The 16,440-nt window shown below is 37.8% G+C and overlaps 1 protein-coding gene and 1 pseudogene across 8 annotated transcripts in view; one reads left to right on the top strand and one right to left on the bottom strand.

Moving 5' to 3' along the window:
• The window catches only part of ATRX (ATRX chromatin remodeler), a 308,093-nt gene that overhangs the window by 275,424 nt on the left and 16,229 nt on the right, over positions 1-16,440 (bottom strand). The gene's annotated exons all lie outside the window — the stretch shown is intronic.
• Positions 260-662, top strand: LOC128773814 (fatty acid-binding protein 5-like; annotated as a pseudogene).

The following is a 16,440-nucleotide window of genomic DNA, read 5'->3' as shown; positions in this document are numbered from 1 at the left end:
TGGAATTGTTGAATCAGTGTATTTTACACCTGAAGCTAAGATAACACTGTATGCTAACTAACCAGAATTAAGTAAAAACTTTAAATAAAAAACTTATCTTGTAAGCAGTGCCCTACAGGTCCCGGCATCCTAGGTGAACCTGGTTTGCACAGCCTGGTCCAGGGGAATGGAGGGTGGGATTAGAAGGTGTGAGGCAAAGCACACTTCCCAGGACCAAGTGCCCTGCTTCCTGCACTAGACCCTGTTCCCCATGCCCACCATGGCTACAATTCAGCAACTGGTAGGAAGATGGTTTTAAGGATTATATGAAGGAAGAGTAAAGACTTTCCTGAATATATTAAGGAAGGACAAATGGGAGTGGCACTGTGAAAAATGGGCACAAAGGCCAAGCCAGATTGTGTCATCACTTCTGACAGCAAGTCTCTCACCATAAAAACTGAGAACACTTTAGAACGGTTTTCTTGTAAAATGGGAAAGAGGTTTGAAGAAACGACAGCTGATGGCAGAAAAACTCAGAATGTATTCAACTTTCCATACAGTATATTGGTTCAACACCAGTAATGGAATGAGAAGGAAAGCACAATAAGTAGAAGATTAGGATATTATTGATGGAATGTATTATGAATGGTGTCACTGGTACCAGGATATACGAAAAAGTATAATGAAAATCCCACCATCACTTTAAAGAGGAATTAACTGTCAAAATGAACAAGCTCAGTTCAATGAGCAAATCTACATAATGCTGCCTTTTTTTATTTCATTACTGTGTTCAATTATCTCTATCACAAACATTTTACATGTAACTACCCAAGAATTGACTTTATTAGGATCATCCCTTTGGTTAGTAGATAAATGTGTGCTAACAAAACCTAAGCAATGTAAAACACATTACTTTGCTCTGACTCCCTTACGGTAACTTTTGAAAAAATTGTCATCACCTAAAAGGTAAATAAAGTATGTGAAGAAATGGATATTAAACTACAACTTTATTAAATGCTAACAAAAAGTGTTTAATGTGGTTATCTCTTTTTGCCTATGAAATATTTAAGGGAAAAATGACTACTCATTGTAGAACAAGGTGCTATGAAATAGACACTCATATATGGCCAGTGTAATACAAGGATTTAGAAAAGAACTTGGGAAAAGCCTTTGATCTTATCCTAAATAATTCTGCCTATATCTTAACTAGATAAAGAAAATAATTCTAAATGAATAATTTTAATCACAAATGATAACAATCTATGAGTTATATACAGTGACACAAAATCTATAATATGTATAATAATGTCTGAGTAAACAGGTATGCATAAGTTATACTTTTCCAAAAATGTTCATCTTTATTCATTTTCATCTTTATCATTTTATATATACTTATTGACATTAGTTTAATTTTTTAATAAAGCATTTTATAGACACATGAAATTACCTGAGTTCTCCCGTTCTACTGCTCATGTTTAAACCACTGCACTTACCACACTATCCTTACTTGGATTCAGGAACAACTAAAGATAACTTGCTAACAATAAGAGAAATAATTTTAAAATCAATTCCTAAAACTTCCAACTAAAATTAGAACCTGATCCTCACAAAAATCAAGACCTGAAAGGGGTTACACAAACATTTAAAACAAAGAAGAGCACCAAAATTAAAGCCACAGACAATTATGCCATTTCACACAGGTCCATTTATTTAAAAAAATAAAAAATAAATAAAATACTAGCCACTCAGCTACAACATGTAAGGGGCTTACAAGTCCTCACTCTTATGCTGACAAGAAAAAAGATGAACAAACTGAAAATCAGTATCTTAGATCCTTTAGAGGCATGAAGTCACAGGGCAAATCACTACCAAGAAACCCAGGGGCGCCTGGGTGGCTCAGTCGGTTAAGCGTCCGACTTCGGCTAAGGTCATGATCTCGCGGTTTTTGAGTTCGAGCCTCACGTAGGGCTCTGTGCTGACAGCTCAGAGCCTGGAGCCTGCTTCAGATGCTGTGTCTCTCCATCTCTTGGCCCCTCCCCTGCTCATGCTCTGTGTCTGTCTGTCTCTCAATAATAAATAAACGTTAACAAATTAAAAAAAAAGAAAAGAAAACCAGAGAGACAGGCACATACAGCTTATCTGGTATGGGAACACTTCAACAGTAAGTTATGAATCATTAGAGGCCAAGAATGTATTAACTTGAGAGTTAAAAAAAAATCCGGGAGTCCCAGTTTTAGGTGGGGGGCCCACACTTTGCTGGGTTTACCTCTAGGAGCCCCCATAAGGTTTTCAGGTTTAAACAGTTAAGATCTGTAGAAAATCCTCTTGTGCCTTTAGCAGAAGGGGAAAGTAGCCATACTGAAATAGCCCAGAGCATTCTCTTAACAAAGTCATGCTATATCAAGGTATATTACTTTAATAGGACAAAATCTACCTGAAGGAAGAGCAATTCAATTAGACAACCTCAGCCTCTTCTGGTCTTCCTGTTTCACCCAACAGTGGGGGACAGCTAAGAAATACATCTCAAGGCCTCAGCCCAAAGACTCAAGACCACTAAAAATAACTGAGATTTAATTTTAAGATTAAAGAATACTATCCCTCCCTAACTCCTTTATCACATTAACATAGATCCAGTATAATAACTGAATTTCAAGTGAGCACAATACAAACTTTGTTTTAGAAGGAATTCTTGGGGCGCCTGGGTGGCTCCATTGTCTGACTTCAGCTCAGGTCATGATCACGTGATTTGTGAGTTTGAGTCCCACATGAGGCTCTGTGCGGACAGCCCGAAGCTTGGAGTCTGCTTCAAATTCTGTCTCTCCCACTCTCTCTGCCTCTCCCCTTCTCGCATTATCTCTCTCTCTCTCCCAAAAAATAAACATTAAACAAAAAAAAAAAGAAGGAATTCTTGAGGTGCCAGAGTGGCTCAGTCAATTAAGCGTCTGACTCCTGATTTTGGCTCAGGTCACGATCTCACGATTCCTGAGATCAAACCCCATCGATCCCCATGAGCCCAGAGTCGAGCTCTTGTCCTTGACAGCATGGAGTCCTCTTGGGATTCTTTTCTCCCTCTATCAAAATAAATAAATATTTAAAAAAAGAAGGAATTCTTAGAGAAACAGAAAGAAAATAGGGAAAAAATAATTATAACAAAGAAACTATAAGGGAATGAATCCTCTGGTACCTACAGCTACAGCAAACAACACATAGCCCAGTTCCTAGCTAGATTAACATAAAAGTTCACAAAGTTCACACTAAAAGTGAACAACTTCAGGACACCCGGGTGACTCAGTCAGTTAAGCATTCAAAACTTGGCTCATGTCATGATCTTGTGGTTCATGGGTTTGAGTCCCACATCAGGCTCTCTGCTGCCAGCTCAGGGTCTGCTTTAGATCCTTTGTTTCCTACTCTCTCTGCCCCTTCCCCACTTGCGCTCGCGCTCTCTCTCTCTCAAACATAAACAAACATTTAAATAAGTAAGTAAATAAATAAATAAATAAAGCCAATATCCTCAATTCCCACTACCAGAAACATCTGGCTTCCAAAGAAATTACAAGTCATGCCAAAAGGCCAAAGGAGAGGTACTGGGTGGCTCAGTCAGTTAAGCATCTGACTTCAGCTCAGGTCATGAAATCTCTAGGTTCCTGAGTTCAGGACCCATATCGGACTCTGTGCTGACAACTCAGAGCCTGGAACCTGCTTCAGGTTCTGTGTCTCCATCTCTCTCTGCCCCTTCCCTGCTCACGCTCTTTCTCTCACTCAAAAAACAATAAACACTAAAAGACTTTTTTTTAAAAAAGGTCAAAAAAATAACAAAAGAAAACAAGAAAAACCAAAATCTAAAGAAACAGAGAGCAGCAGAACCAGACTTATTTAAGACACAGACTTTTGGAATTATCAGGAGAATCTAAAATAACTATGGGTAATATTAACGGAAGAAATAGACAACATGCAAGATCAGATGGGTAGTGTAAGCAGAGAGAGGAAAACTCTAATAAATAAACAAGAGGAAATGCTACAAATCTGAAACACTGTAAAAGAAATAAAGAATGCCTTTGATAAGCTCATTAGTAGACTGGACACAGTCAAGGAAAGAATCAATGAACTCAATGAGGAAAGAAACAGTGACACTGATAACATGTCAAAAGAATCTTTCCAAGCAAACAACAAAAAACCTTTCCAAAATGAAATAAAACTGAAAAAAAATGGAACAGTAAAACTAATAACTAAGGGTGCCTGGATGGCTCAGTTGGTTGAGCATCCCACTCTTAATCTCAGTTCAGGTCATGATCTTGCAGTTCATGAGATTGAGCCCTACATCAAGCTCTGTGTTGACAACGTGGAGTCTACTTGGGATTCTCTTTCTCTCTCACTTCCCCTTTCCTACTCCCACATGCATATGCCCACTCTCTCGCTCTCAAAACAAATCAAAAAGCTTTAAAAAATCACTTAAAACAAAAACTAATAACTGTAGGACAATTACAGAAATTGTAACATATATGTAACAGGAATACAAAGGACAAAAGAAAAAGGAGAAGAAATGGTTGAAATAATAATGGTGGGAAAATCTTCCAAAATTAGTAACAGATACCACAAATTCAGGAAGCACAAAGAACACCAAAGCAGGATAAATACCAAGTATCTACACCTAGCGGTATCACATGCAAACAGAAAACCAAAGACAGAAAAATATTAAAATTAGCCAGAAGAAAAAGACATCTTATCTACAGAAGAACAAAGATAAGCACTATATCTGATATGTTGTCAGAAACCACACAAGCAGAAAGAGAGTGGAATATTTTTAAAGTGTTGAAAGAAAAATAAAACACCAATCTAGAATAATGTATCCAGCAAAACAATCCCTCAAAAGTGAAAACAAACTACTCTTTCTCAACAAACAAAAGCTGCAGTAATCTATCAACAGTAGACTTGCCTTGCAAGAAACGTTAAAAGCTCTTCAGAGAGAAAAAAAAAATTATACAGGTCAGAAACACAAATCCACATGAAGGAAGAGCATTAGAGAAGGAATAAATGAAGGTAAAATAACATCTTTTATTTTTCTTATTCCTAACTGACCTAATAGGTAACTATTCAAACTAATAGATGCAAAAATGTACTGGGTGATTATAGCTTATGGGTAAGGAAAGTAATCAAGAGAGAAGGGCCAACATGGCGGAGAAGTAGGGGCATCCAAAGTTCCCTCATCTCTCAAAGCAGTACTGAAGCCAAAGGACTTTAAACTCCAAGAGTCCAAAAGACAAAGAGACAAGAGTCACTTCCAGGGACCCACTGGGACAATCCGACGGGCCATAGGTGCATGACTGGAGACTGGGAGAGATAAAACGAATGGAGGGGAGGGATCCCCTTCTGCAGAGAGACAAAGAGAAGAGAAAGAGAGGCTAGGAAAGCATAGGGCTGTCTCTGGACAAGAAAAAAAAAAAAAAAACCATGGACCAGAGCGCAGAAAGTTCCAATCTCTGAGGGGCTTTCTCCAGACTGGGGCCAGCTGCCCTGACTGCACACCTGGGGAGGAGGGGAGCCAGCCTCGGACTCATTGGCTAGGTCAGGGGCATGGTCCGCAGTAGGAGAAAGCAATCCCCTCCCTGGAGTGCTGTGAGACTAGGGTTTATATCCACTGGAAAGACAAAGACTGCCTGCGCCCACCAGCCAGAAATCATATATGGGGCGGCACAGAGCGGCACTCCCCCAACACGGGGTGCACTGTGCAGGAGTCTGAATCCCAGCCAAGCGCCAGGGAGGCATGGGAGTTGGTGGAGCAGGACAAACCTCCTGTTTACGCCTGCGGCACAGTGAGGACTGCTTGAACAGAGTGGTTTGGGACACCTGGTCCATGGAGGAGAGACTGGGGAGTCGTCATTTTTCTCCCATCACCAACAAGGTGGGGCTTCAGGGAATGGACAGCAGGCCCACAGTGGAGGCGGGACGGCATACACCAAACCACGCCCTTCTGTGGCTGATAACTGCATATCTACTCGAGCAGGATTGAAGGTGACAACCACACAGCCCCTTCTCCAGATCAGTGTTGTTGCATTGCCTGATTTAATTCTCGGACAATTCTTATTATATAAACATATTCTTCCTTCCTTTCCTCCTTATCTCTTCCCTCCTCTAGTCTGGTTACTCTGGTTGTTGGTTTGTTTAAGCAGACATATTTTATCCATTCTTTTGACACATGCTTTACACTTCCTTCTTTATTTTCCTTTCTCTCTCTGGATTAAGCCATACAGTTTATGTCTGATCAATTTTATTTTCTCTTTTTCCCCACCTCCTTCCTTATTTTCCTTACTCTCTCTCTGGATTAAGCCATATAGTTTCTTGGCTCAATTTTATTTTCTTTTCTTTTTCCCCGCCTCCTTCTTTATTTTCCTTTCTCTTTCTCTCTGGATTAAGCCGTGTAGTTTCTCTGCCTGGCCAATTTTTGTTTTTTCTTTTTCCACTGCCCCTGTCATTTCTATCCTTGTATGGGATAAGGCCTCTTCCATCAACACTGCCTCCACCCTGTTGTTGACTTATAGCTGGTGTTTCTGATTTTTTGTTTTTGGTTGGTTGTTTGTATGTTTTTGTTTTGTTTTTTTGTTTCTTTTTTGTTTGTTTTCCTTTCCAGTGCTACTTCAACGAAATCAAAGCACACCTGGTGGAGGGTCCACAACATCACTACAAGTAGGGAGATAAAGTAACCAAATACTCTCCAAAAAAACACCTCCTGAAGGGCCAGCCCCGGACAGTGTATGACCCCTCTTTAATATAGTAATGCTCACAGGGGCAGGCACATAACAAGCTTTTAAAACACATAAGGGACAGCAAACTAGCCAAAATGACAAAACAGAAGAATGCTCCTCAAAAGAAATTCCAGGAAGAAATGACAGCTAAAGAATTGATCAAAACACATATAAACAATATAATTGAACAAGAATTTAGAATAATAGTAATAAGACTAATTGCTGGGCTTGAAAAAAGCATAGAAGACAGCAGAGAATCTACTGCTGCAGAGATCAAGGAAATAAAAAATTGTCATAATGAATTAAAAAATGCTGTAAATGAGGTGCAAAATAAAGTAGAGGTGGTGACAGTGACTACTAAAGAAGCAGAGGGAGGAATACGTGAAACAGAAGAGAAATTTATGGAAAAAGATGAAGCTGACAAAAAGATAAAAAATTCTGGATCACGAGGGGAGAATTAGACAACTAAGTGATTCGATGCAAGGGAACAATATACGTATCATAGGAGTTCCAGATGAAGAGAGAGAGAAAGGGCCAAGGTGTACTTGAACAAATCTAGCTGAGAACTTCCCCAATCTGGGGAAGGAAACAGACACTGAAATCCAGGATGCACAGAGAACTCCCTTCAGATGTAACTTGAATCAATCCTTTGCATTACATATCATAGTGAAACTAGCAAAATACAAAGACAGAGAATTCTGAAAGCAGTTAGGGATAAACAGGCTTTAATCTCCAAGGGTAGACACATAAGAGTAGTAGCAGACCTAACAACTGAAACTTGGCAGGCCAAAAAGGAGTGGCAGGAAATTTTCTTTGTGCTGAATAGGAAAAATATGCAGCCAAGAATCCTTTATCCAGCAAACCTGTGGTTCAGAAAAGTAACAGATAAAGGTTTTCCCAAACAAACAAAAATTGAAGGAATTCGTCACCACTAAACCAGCCCTACAAGAGATCCTAAGAGGGACTCTGTTGCAAAGACCACAAAGGACCAGAGACATCACTACAAGCATGAAACCTACAGAGAACACAATGAATCTAAACCCTTATCTTTCAATAATAACATTGAATGTAAATGGACTAAATGCTCCAATCAAAACACACAGGGTATCAGAATGGATAAAAAAATAAGACCCATTTATTTGCTGTCTACAAGAGACCCATTTTAGAACTGAGGACACCTTCAGATTGAAAGTGAGGGGATGGAGAACTATCTACCATGCTACTGGAAGTCAAAAGAAAGCTGGAGTAGCCATTCTTATATAAGACAAACTAGATTTTAAACTAAAGGCTATAACAAGAGTTGAAGAAGGGCATTATATAATAATTACAGGGTTTATCCATCAAGAATAGCTAACAATTATAAATGTTTATGCACCAAATTCGGTAGCACCCAAACATATAAAACAATCACAAAAATAAGAAATCTTATTGGAAAGAATGTGGTAAATGCAGGGATATTAAAACTCCATTTACAACAATGGACAGATCATCTAGACAGAAAATCAGTAAAGAACCAATGGCCCTGAATGATACACTGGATGAGACGGACTTGACAGATATATTTAGAACTTTTCATCCTAAAGAAGCAGAATACACATTCTTCTTGAGTGCACATGGAAGACTCTCCATGATAGATCACATACTGGGTCACAAAAAATCCCTCAATAAATATAAAATAATTGGGACCATACCATGCACACTGTCAGAACACAATGCTATGAAACTTGAAATCAACCACAGGAAAAGTCTGCAAAACCTCCAAAAGCATGAAGGTTAAAGAACATCCTACTAAAGAACAAATGGGTCAACCAGGTAACTAAAGAAGAAATTTTTTAAAAATATGGGAACATATGAAAATGAAAACACAACAATCCAAATGCTTTCGGATGCAGCGAAGGCAGTCCTGAGAGGAAAATACACTGCAATCCAGGCCTATCTCAAGAAACAAGAAAAATCCCAAAGACAAAATCTAACAGCACACCTAAAGGAAATAGAAGCAGAACAGCAAAGATACCCCAAACCCAGCAGAAGAGAAATAAAGATAAGAGCAGAAATAAAATAGAATCTAAAAAAAACTGTAGAGCAGATCAATGAAACCAAGAATTGGTTTTTTGAAAAAATAAACCAAATTGATAAACCTCAAGCCAGGCTTCTCAAAAAGGAAAGAGGACCCAAATAGATAAAATCACAAATGAAAATGGATTTATCACACCCAATCCATCAGAAATACAAGCAATTATCAGAGAATACTATGAAAAATTGTATGCCAACAAACTGCTCAACCTGGAAGAAATGGACAAATTCCTAAACACTGACACACTACCAAAACTAAAATGGGAAGAAATAGAAAATTTGAATAGATCCATAACTAGTGAAGAAATTTAATCAGTTATCAAAAATCCCGCAACAAATAAGCATCCTAGACCAGATGGCTTCCCTGGGGAATGCTACCAGACATTTAAAGCAGAGTTAATACCTATCCTTCACAAGCTGTTCCAAAAAATAGGGAAGGAAAACTTCTAGGCTCATTCTATGAAGCCAGCATTACCTTGATTCCCAAACTAGACAGAGACCCCACAAAAAAGGAGAACTACAGGACAATATCTCTGATGAATATGGATGCAAAAATTCTCAACAAGATACTAGCAAAATGAATTCAACAGCATATAAAAATAATTATTCACCATGATCAAGTGGGATTCATTCCCGGGCTGCAGGGTTGGTTCAATATTCACAAATCAATCAGTGTGATACATCACATTAATAAAAGAAAAGATAAGAACCATATGATCCTGTCAATAGATGCAGAAAAAGCATGTGACAAAATACAACATCCTTTCTTAATAAAAATCCTCAAGGGGAGCATGGGTGGCTCAGTCAGTTAAGCGCCCAACTTCGGCTGAGGTCATGATCTCACAGTTCATGAGTTTGAGCCCTGCGTTGGGCTCTGTGCTGACTGCTCAGAGCCTGGAGCCTGTTTCAGATTCTGTGTCTCCCTCTCTCTCTGCCCCTTTGCCACTCGTGCTCTGTCTCCCTCTGTCTCAAAAATAAATAAATAAATAAAAACATTAAAATAGTGTTTTAAAAAAAAACCCTCAAGAAAGCTGTGATAAAAGGAACATACTTAAACATCATAAAAGCCATATATGAAAAGCCCCCAGCTAATATCTTCCTCAATGGGGAAAAACTGAGAGCTTTCCCCCTGAGATCAGGAACACGACAGGGATGCCCACTCTCATCACTGTTGTTTAACATAGTGTTGGAAGTCCCAGCATTGGCAATCAGACAACAAAATGAAATAAAAGGCATCAAAATTGGCAAAGAAGTCAAATTTTCACTTTTCGGAGACACGATATTCTGCATGGAAAACCTGAAAGACTCACCAAAAGAGCTGGATTCAGCAAAGTCACAGGGTACAAATCAATGTACAGAAATCAGTTGCATTCTCATACACTAATAATGAAGTCACAGAAAGAGAAACAAAGAAATTGATCCCATTTACAATTGCACCAAGAACCATAAAATACTTATGAATAAACCTAACCAAAGATGTAAAAGATCTGTATGCTGAAAACTATAGAAAGCTTATGAAGGAAATTGAAGAAGACACAAAGAAATGGAAAAACATTCCATGCTCATGGACTGGAAGAATAAATATTGTTAAAATGTCAATACTACCCAGAGCAAGCTACACATTCAATGCAATCCCAATCAAAACTGCATCAGCATTCTTCTCAAAACTAGAACAAACAATCCTAAAATTTGTATGGAACCACAAAAGACCCCAAAGAGCCAAGGTAATATTAAAGAAGAAAACCAAAGCAGGAGGCATCACGATCCCAGACTTTAGCCTCTACTACAAAGCTGTCATCATCAAGACAGCATGGTGTTGGCACAAAAACAGACACATAAACCAATGGAATAGAATAAAGAACCCAGAATTGAACCCACAGATGTATGGCCAACTAATCTTTGACAAAGCAGGAAAGAGAATCCAATGGAAAAAAGACAGTCTCTTCAGCACATGGTGCTGGGGGAACTGGACAGCAACATGCAGAAGAATGAAACTAGACCACTTTCTTACACCACTCACAAAAATAAACTCAAAATGGATTAAAGACCTAAATGTGAGACAGGAAACCATCAAAACCCTAGAGGAGAAAGCAGGCAACAACCTCTTTCACCTCATCCGCAGCAATTTCTTACTCAACACAGCTCCAAAGGCAACTGAATCAAAAGCAAAAATGAACTATTGGGACCTCATCAAGATAAAATGCTTCTGCACTGCAAAGGAAACAATCAACACAACTAAAAGGCAACCAATGGAATGGGAAAAGATATTTGCAAATGACATATTGGATAACGCACTAGTATCCAAAACCTATAAAGAACTCACCAAACTCCACACCCTAAAAACAAATAATCCAGTGAAGAAATGGGCAGAAGACATGAATAGAAACTTCTCCAAAGAAGAGATCCAGATGGCCAACAGACACAAGAAAAGATGGCCAACATCACTCATCATCAGGGAAATACAAATCAACGCCACACTGAGATACCACCTCACACCAGTCAGAGTGGCTAAAATGAACTCAGGAAACAACACATGCTGGCGAGGATGTGGAGAAACAGGAACCTCTTGCACTGTTGGTAGGAATGCAAACTGGTGCAGTCGCTATGGAAAGCAGTGTCGAGGTTCCTCAAAAAGTTAAAAGTAGAACTACCCTATGAACAAGCAATAGCACTACTAGGAATTTATTCAAGGGATAGAGGAGTGCTGATGCACAGGGACACATGTACCCCAACATTTATAGCTGTGCTTTCAACAATAGCCAAATTATGGAAAGAGCCTAAATGTCCATCAACTGATGAATGGATAAAGAAGATGTGGTTTATATATACAATGGCATACTACTTGGCAATGAGAAAGAATGAAATCATGCCATTTGCAGCAACGTGGATGGAACTGGAAGTTATTATGCTGAGTGAAATAAGTCAGTCAAAGAAGGACAGATATGTTTTCACTCATATGTGGATCTTGAGAAACTGAACAGAAAACCATGGGGGAAGGGAAGGGGAAAAAAAAGTTAGAAACAGAGAGGGAGGGAGGCAAACCACAAGAGACTCTTAAATACAGAAAACAAACTGAGGAGAGGGAAAATGGGTGATGAGCATTTAGGAGGGCACTTGCTGGGATGAGCACTGGGTGTTGTACGTAAGCCAATTTGACAATTAATTATATTTTTAAAAAGGAAAAGGAATCAAGAACACTGTTACAAGGTACCTATACTACTTGTGAAGTGATATACAGGTATCCCCCACTTTTCTAATGTTAGTGTCATGCTACTTCACTTTTATGAAAGACCTACATTAATATTTGTTTTAACTAATCAAAAGAAATTCAAAGAGGATTTTGACTCTTACAGAAAAAAGCAAAAAGTGAAAACAGCATTTAACCTTTGTTCTGCAGCAAGCTGTTATTACAGAGACAGTACACACGCTGAGCAGCAATAGTAGCACTACCAAGCTCCTTCCCTGGGAACTACACCCAGCCTCTATCTTTCAACTGTGTTTCCAAGAATTTGCGATTTATCTCAATTCATCTTGTGAATCCATTAGTAAGGTGTGTCCTAAGGTATCAGGAAAAGCCTAAAAAGAGGGTTTTTTGGGGGGTCTGGGAATGCCTTAAATTTTTTCCATACAAATTAATGGTAATTGCTTCTTCATGGTAAGCTATTTCAGCTTATAAAAGGTTTCATAAGAACACTCTTCTTTAAGATAGTAGGGGAAAACTGTAGTATTATTTAAAAGTGGACCCAACTCTTGGTTTAGACTCAGGTCATGATTTCATGGTTTGTGAGATCCAGCCCTGCTTCAGGCTGACAGTACAGAGCCTGCTTCGGATTCTCTCTCTCCCCCTCCCCTGCTTGCTCTCACTCTCTCTGTCTCTCTCTGTCTCTCTCTCTCGGAAAAATAAATATCTTTTAAATGTTCAATTAAAACCAAAGGTGAAAGGGGGAAGTTGAAAAAGGAAACAAATGCAAGCATGGTACATATTAATCCAACTCTATATCAAATTTCACTTTAAATGTGAATGATGAATATACCAACTAAAACAGGGTGTCATATTATCAGGGTGTCATTTATCTCCAAGAAACCCACTTTAAATATAGACATTGATTACAAATAAAGGGATGCTAGGAAAAATGGGGAGTTGTTATTTAATGGGTATAGAGTTTCAGGTTTTCAAGATGAAAATATTACAGAGACTGGTTACATAACAATGGAAATGTATTTAACGCTACTGAAATATACACTTAAAGGAGTTAAAATGACAAATTTTATAATATGTATTTAACCATATATTTTGTTTTTTAAATAAAGGGATGGGGGCGCCAGGGTGGCTCAGTCGGTTAAGCATCCGTCTCTTGATTTCAGCTCAGGTCATGATCTCATGGTTGGTGAGTTCAAGCCCCACGTTGGGCTCTGTGCTAACAGTGAAAAGCTGTTTGGGATTCTCTCTCTCCCTCTCTCTCTCTGCCCCTCTCCTGATCACATACATGTCCCCTCAAAAATAAATAAAATAAACATTTGAAAAAAATAAAAGTTACAAAAAATATTTTTAGCATTTTAAATCTTCAAGTATCTTCCTTTTCTAAGGACACAGAACTACTCTAAGAGACCAGTTTCAGTTCATCTGACTCCATGTCTAATCTGAGAAAGCAGCTAACAGTTTAAAATATATCACTCTGATAATCTACTTGAAAAAACATACAACTTTGTACATTTGCCCACTTTACTCCTGCTTTAAATACCAAGAATCAGGGCACCTGGGTGGCTCAGTCAGGTAAGCAGCTGACTTCGGCTCAGGTCATGATCTCACAGTTCGTGAGTTCAAGCCCCATGTCGGGCCCTGTGCTGACAGCTCAGAGCCTGGAGCCTGCTTTGGATTCTGTGTCTCCTTCTCTCTCTGCCCCTCGCCCACTTGTGTTCTGTCTCTCTCTTTCTCTATCAAAAATAAATAAATGTAAAAAAAATTTTTTTAAATAGTCGAACACAATGGAAACCAGAGAACAGTGAGATGACATATTTGAAGTGCTGGGGAAAAAAGGTCAACCAAGAATTCTATATCTAGCAAGTACATCCTTGAAAAATGAAGAATTATGTCAAAAATCAAAAGCTGAGGAAATGCATTGCTAGTATACCTGCACTACAAGAAATGCTAAAGGGACTCCATCAGGGTGAAATAAAAAGATGCCACAGTATAACTTGGAGCTATATCATAAAACAAAGAACAATAGGAAAAGTAACCACATTAGGTAAATACCAACACTACATTTTTCTTTCTTTTTTTTTTTGATTTATAACTACTCAATCTCTTTACTTAGCTGATAATCAAAAACATCCCAAAAAAGAAAAACCCAAGACCACTGGCTTCACTGGTAAATTCTACCAAACATTTAATGAATAATTATCACCTCTCAAACTCTCCAAAAAACAGAAGAGTAGGGAACACTTAACTCATTCTACAAAGCCATCATTACCCTAATATCACAGTCAGACAAACACATCACAAAAAAAGAAAACCACAGGCCAATATCCCTTATGACTACTGATGTGAAAATCCTAAACAAAATACTAGTTAATAATGTAAAAATCCTAAACAAAATGCTAGCAAACAGAATTCAATAACTCATCAAAAAATTATACACCAATGACCAAATGTGATTTATCCCAGGAATGAAAAGTATGACACAAAAATAAATGAATGTAAAATACCACATAAAACAGAATAAAAGGGTAAAAATCACATAATCATCTAAACTGACACAGAAAAAGCATCTGACAAAATTCAGCACACTTTCACAATAAAATCACTCAGAAAACTACAAAGAGAAAGGAACTTCCTCAACTGGATAAAGGGTATTCATGAAAAACCCACAGCTAACATCACATTTAATAGTGAAAAAGCTAGATTACAACCTAAGATTAAAAACAAGTATGCTTGTTTTTGCCATTTCTATTCAATAGAAAAGAAAAAGAAGAAAAAAAGATTAAAACAACAAAGGATGAAGTAGTTTGTAGATGATGTGATCTTATACATAGAAAATCCAAAAGAATCCACAGAAAACTATTAGAGATAATAAATGAATTCAGCACAACTGCAAGATGTAAGATCAGTACACAGAAAGCAGTTATATTCCTATACATTAGCAATGAACAACGCAGAGAGGATATTAAGAAAATACTTCCCAGTTAAAAAAAAAAACACTTCCAGTTTACAACAGCATCAAAAAGAATAAAATATATAGGAATAATTTAATCAAAGAGACTCAAAACTTGTACAATGATCATTAAAAAATATTGCTTAAAGAAATTAAACAATTCCAGGGGCGCTTCACTGGCTCAGTCAGAAGAGCTTCCAACTCTTGATCATGGGGTTGTGAGTTTGAGCCCCACATTGGGTGTAGAGATTATAAATGAAATGAAATGAAATGAAATGAACAGAAATGAATGAAATGAAATGAAATGAAATGAAATGAAACAATTTCAATTAAAGAGAATGATATCCCATGTTCATGGAGTAAAAGATTTAATACTGTTGAAAGCAATACTCCTCAAAATGATATACAGCTCAAATGTAATCTCTATTAATCTGCAACACACCCAAAAGATTCCACCAAAAAACTGCTAGAACTGATCCATGAATTTAGCCAAGTTGAAGGATATAAAATCAATGCACAGCAATCGGTTGCATTCCTATACACCAATAATGAAACAACAGAAAGAGAAATCAAGGAATCGATCCCATTTACAATTGCACCAAAAACCATAAAATACCTACGAATAAACCTAACCAAAGAGATGAAAAATCTATACACTGAAAACTATGAAAGAAATTGAAGCTGATGAAATTGATGAAAGAAATTGAAGACACAAAAAAATGGAACAATATTCCATGTTCCTAGGTTGGAAAAACAAATATTGTTAAAATGTTGATACTAGCCAAAGCAATCTACATATTCAATACAATCCCTATCAAAATAACACAGCATCTTCACAGAGCTAGAACAAACAATCTTAAAATTTGTATGAAACCAGAAAAGACCCTAAATAGCCAAAACAATCTTGAAAAAGAAAACCAAAGCTGGAAGAATCACAATCCTGGACTTCAAGTTGTATTACCAAGCTGTAATCATCAAGACAGTATGGTACTGGCATAAAAACAGACCTCAAATCAATGGAACAGAATAGAGAACCCCAAAATGGACCCACAAACATATGGCCAACTAATCTTTAACAAAGCAGGAAAGAATAGCAAATGGAATAAAGACAGTCTCTTCAGCAAGTGGTGGTGGGAAAACTGGACAGCGACATGCAGAAGAATGAACCTGGACCACTTTCTTACACCATACACAAAAATAAACTCAAAATGGATGAAAGACCTCAATGTAAGACAGGAAGCCATCAAAATCCTCGAGGAGAAAGCAGGAAAAGCCCCTTTGACCTTGGACACAGCAACTTCTCACTCAACACGTCTCTGGAGGCAAGGGAAACAAAAGCAAAAATGAACTATTGGGACCTCATCAAAATAAAAAGATTCTGCAGAGCGAAGGAAACAATAAGCAAAACTAAAAGGCAACCGACAGAATAGGAGAAGATATTTGCAAATGAAATATCAAATAAAGGGTTAGTAGCCAAAGTCTATAAAGAACTTATC

This window comes from Panthera pardus, unplaced genomic scaffold (genome assembly GCF_024362965.1).
Source record: "Panthera pardus isolate Hobbes unplaced genomic scaffold, ASM2436296v1 HiC_scaffold_27, whole genome shotgun sequence".
Classification (NCBI taxonomy): domain Eukaryota; kingdom Metazoa; phylum Chordata; class Mammalia; order Carnivora; family Felidae; genus Panthera; species Panthera pardus.
The sequence above is the reverse complement of the archived record's forward strand: the minus strand, read 5'-3'. Positions and strand labels throughout refer to the sequence as shown.